We start from the raw sequence: 5,050 nt of genomic DNA on the forward strand, positions 1-5,050 counted from the left end.
GAAAGGAGGAATTCCTGCTTCCCTTCCTCCAGCCCCCTACGCAGAGCAGCTGTTAGCGAAGTGTGATTTTTGCTTTGCTCCCCAAATGGATTTTCTAATTGTGAGACAGAAGCCCGGGGAGGGAGAGGGAGCGGGATCCGCGGGGTCTGGCTCTGCACCTCCTGCAGGCTGGAAATGAGAGCAGCAGCCGGCTGCCTGGGCTCTGGGCAGCAGCTGCTCAGGGCACCTCTGAGAAAGCACATGGGCTGAGCCCAGTTCCTGGAAAGAGGAGATAAAGCCCTTCAAAAGCCTGGGGAATTTTGGGTTTCTCTGGGCCAGAAGAGAGATAACCCAGGATTAGTTCTCAGCAGGTGGGGTCAGTACTGGGAGCACAGATCAGTCTGTCTTCTCCCCTGAGGGAGACAGCTATGCCCAGCTGCCTGGGGGCCTCATTGTCCCAGCAAGCAGTATTTTGTAGGAGAGCTGCTTTTTGACACGGTTCACCCCCTCCCTGTGCCTGGTCCTGTCTTCTAAGCTGCATCTCCTGGGGAAAGTTCTCTGAAGTTTATTCTCAGTGCTGAAAGGTGATCACTCCAAGAAAAATATAAAAAGGTATATCAGAGAGGAAAAAAATTCTCTCTAACCTTCTAGGTTCTTTTGGCTGGTCTAAGAATTAAACTGACATGAGATAGGTTAACAGGAGAAAATTATTTAATTTTGTATGTCTGGGGGCTCCATAAGAATATGAGGCCCACAGATGAGCAGGCATTGGGGCTTATATGCCATAGAGAACTAAGGAGGGGAGGGGGGCAGGAGTGGGGCTTCAAAGAGCAGGAAGGCAATTGAAGTAGAGCTGGAAAAACAAATGTTTGGTAAACAAATGTTCTGCTGGGCCCTGCAGAGACAGTGGGACACTGGAGAGGACTTCTGTTTCCAAGGCCTGCCCCCATATTCTTTGTAGATATCTCTGGTGATAGTGCTCATCCTGAGCCAGGTTCTTTATCTAAATTCTGGGCAGTTAAGAGGGAGGGGGAAAAAAAAAAAAGACCTTTCCTGAGTCTTTGGTTTCTTAAAAATAATCAACCTAAAATATCATCATACCAAAAAGACATTTTGGGGTGGCAAAATCCTGTTCCTCTCCAATAACAACTTAATCTTCGAGACATAAGCTGTGCCTTTGCTCTCCAGCCTGCTGTGGATTCTTTCCAAGCTCTGAGTCATATGTTAGTTTGGTGGTTAGCGTGCACTGAGTATCCTCTGAGTATCCTCAGGGCACACGCAGGCATTTGAGGGAGTGGGGAGGGAGCGAGGGCACGGCACCCATGCTTGAGCTTGTCATAGCACATAGTAACTATGATGATGGAAGAAAATGAGACATCATGTAGCCTGCAGCTGCTGTTGGGCCCTCTTTGTTAAGTCTATCTTAGGTGCTGTACAAGGCACTTTATGGACATGGTTTTATTACATCCTTGCAACCGCCATCTGCGGTAGGCACAAGGGCTGTCCCCTTTTCACAGATGAAGAAACTGAGGTTCAGAGAAGTAAAGTAACTAAGGGAATTCACCTGGGAAGCACTGAGATGATCAAACTGGGCTTCATAATTCTTGATATCACATGTTACTGCTCAGGAAGTTTGTAAGATGATATTTAAATGATGTTTTATGCCCTATTAGATTATAACACTGCTTGTATAAAAATCACTGCCACGTTTGAATACGGAAGATATGTTTCTTTGTTCCTTAGTGCTATTTAGAGACCCTTTTTTTTTTTATTAACTACTAACAGAGATTTCAATTATCCACCTGTTTTCAACACTGAATGATACCATTCCCACACTTGTTATCATTATTGCTGTGGGCCTCAGTTTCCCCATCTGAAAACAATGGGACAAGATTAGGCCATCCATATGGCTGCTCTGGCTCTGGAATCCTAGGGTTCTCTGTTTAAGTGACCGTCCCAGACAGCAAGAAAGCCCATAAATAGTCATGTCATAAAACAGCTCATTTGAACTTTTGAACCATTTTGGCTAATTCAATTGTTAGTTGTTCTGTAAGTTTTTAATTCTGTGTTTTAGCCAAAACATATTGCAGTGGCATGAGGCCATGTCTTTCAACCAGTAGTGAATGCTTCCATGCCTCTTGGCTTTTCAAAGTCTACCAAGTTTATCTTCTGGGTTAGGGAATAAAATATTACAAGAGTATACAATTCATGCCATAAGGCATATAAACTACATTTACACATAATATGTAATGAATCTATATTTACATTTATATGTGTTTTGAATGAGACAAGACAGTATGCTGGAAAACTGGGTGATAAATACGGCTTCTTTTGGGAATGTTCCACACCCGACACCCCCTGTAGTAACCCACAATCACTGATTAGGGCCTACTACAAGTACCATAGCCAATGACAGGGAAAACAAAGCCAAATATGACCAGGCTGGCCCCTGAGGCTGGAAACAGGCCAGTGGAGCAAACAAACAAGAATATTACTAAGCATGAAGTTAACTATCATAGAAGTATGTTTCAATAACGTAACAGATGACTAGGTTTATTTATGTATCTTTGAAATAGACTACTGGTGAAAAGAGTTTTCTCCAAAACCTATGTGGCATCTTAAGTCATTCCCTGGCTTTTGAGTAAGGGGGCCCTAGACAAGGACTTGTTTCCATCCATCTCTGGACCTTTTGCAGCCTCTGTTCCAGGCAAATGGGTCTGCATCCATCATGTGTTCTCTAATACCTGGAACTTCGCTAATGTTGTGCTCTACCTGGAATCCTCACCTCCACTTCCTCACATCACTTATCATCCCATTCGGATCTAATATAACCATGGAGCTTCCTAGGTTTTTTCCACAAGAAAAGCTTCCATGCACCACAGCATTTTGTAATTCTGTGAGGATAGTCATTGCCTCCACATGGTATAGCTACGCACACGTATGTCTCGTTTTTCCTCCTACTTTCTTGGCTTCCAGAGGGCAGTGACCATGCCTGCTCTTTCTGTGGCTAGCAACAAGCCTTGGGTATCGTGAATGTTTGTTGAATGAATGAAGTAATGGAAGAACAAATGATTGTTTGACATGCTGTGCTTTACAATTGAATCCTTTCTTTTTTACCCGTAGAATGTAAGAGGGAAATTAGATCATTGTATCCAGCACATCCATTGCACAGATGAGGAAAGGGAACCCAGAGAGGAGAAATGACTTACTCAAGACCACCGTCAGTTGGCCATCACAGTCAGAACTGAGAAACCAAGCCACTCCAGACATTACAGCAGAGGATGTTCATGGGGTTAATAACCAGTCCTTCTATTTGGCAGAGGCTGCGCGTCTTGCCTTCCGATCTCTTACCATTTCATTCTTCTCAGTACTGTAATAGCTATTTTTTTCCACGTGAGAGGGCAAAGTAAATGCTTGTAAACACCACCTCTGCACAGAGTTCTCAGCCAAAAACTGATTTTGTTGTTGCTTGTTTGCAATCATCATCCACAAGTTGCTGGTGGAGGCTGTGGTTTGGAGGCCAGAGAAACGTTGGGGTTCACTTCAGGTGAGATCATTCTCATTTCCATAAAGGTGTGTTAAATGTAATACACTCTTTTCACAGCTAGATCAGCCAATGAGTGGCGTATTGGTGAGGACTAGCACTATCTGAGGGAGCTGAGTGTCCATTTCTTTGAGAAGTTTGTCACTCACTTCCCATGGGACCCCTTCTTTTCCCCTTCCTGCTTACCTACTCCCTCACTGTTCCCAACCTCCTCTTCTTCTTCTTGGAACTCATCTTGTGCTAACTCTCATCCAAAAGTCCCATGTGACCGTATTTTCTAGAAATCTCTCCCAAAGAAACAAAGGAGCTCTGGTTCCACACGATAAGCTAGTCATTTAATTAGATGCATTTTTTAGAGTCAAGGTTCCCCAACTTGCTGTCTGCAAGTCTTTGTTCAGTGCTCTTCTCCATCTCTTCTCACTTTTCCTTGGACAACAAGGACGAAAAACCTCAAAGACATTATTGGTCACTGAATGAGTAGCGAGATCTAGGAGAGAGAGCTTCCCTGCCTGAGGAATAGTGCACATCAGTTGCATGATTAACCAATGAGTGGTTTTCTGGTCAGTGGAGTGACAAGAGCTAAGGTTTAGAGTGGGTGTGAGTCATGATGCTGCGTCAGCATACTGTGCGACTTCGCTCAAATCCCTTCCCTCCATTGACTCTCAATGTCATGGTTACCCAATCCCCAAGGATCTTAGCAACTTAAACATTTTAAGTAAAAACTTCAAAGAAATAATTCAGAGGCCTCTGAACCTTTGCACATTTAATACCTTGTCCTTAAAATAACCCTCTTCCCACTTTATCCGCATGGTGAATTCCTATATTATTTTTCAAGATTTACTTCTAAGTTTCTGTGATCTTATATTCAGGGAGAAGGGCTCCTTCTCCATGCTCATCCAAACTTTTAATTTTTCATTTTTAGCACATTGCATAAATTTCTTGTTTACCCCATTAGACCACAAACACTTTGAGGGTAGGCATCAGCTTACTCACAGATGTGTTTGTAGTCAGCATCTGTTAATGACTGGTGCCTATGCTTTGCCACTTGTTAATTATTTTGAACATCATTCTGCATATCATGGTTTTAAAATTTCATAGATCTATGGTAGATTTTGGAGGTAAACAATAAAACTTTCTCGAAATGATTTATTAGATGATGAGAGTCTCTATCGTTATCACTGATTTACTCATTCATGTTCCAGCAGAACTGTGGGAGCTCCTTGAGGACAAGCTCTTTGCTTTCTATCCCCAAACACTTGGAAGTCAATTAATGTTCCCATGAAATGACTGACCAACTGATTGGCTTAGTGATGGAAAAGGTAGAAAAGGCATAAAATTGGCACAAGTAGTTTTGGGTTTAATCATTTTGACCATTTACAAGGTAAATTACTTTGAGAAAGTCATGTTCCTTCTCTGAAATTCAGATTTCTCTTAGTGAGACAGATAAGAACCCCTGTTAAGTGCTGCCCAGGACTGGCATGAAGGCCATGCAGGAGAGTGGGAGAGAACGTGCTCAGTAAACTTGAC

This window comes from Pteropus vampyrus, unplaced genomic scaffold (assembly GCF_000151845.1).
Source record: "Pteropus vampyrus isolate Shadow unplaced genomic scaffold, Pvam_2.0 Scaffold61, whole genome shotgun sequence".
Classification (NCBI taxonomy): Eukaryota; Metazoa; Chordata; class Mammalia; order Chiroptera; family Pteropodidae; genus Pteropus; species Pteropus vampyrus.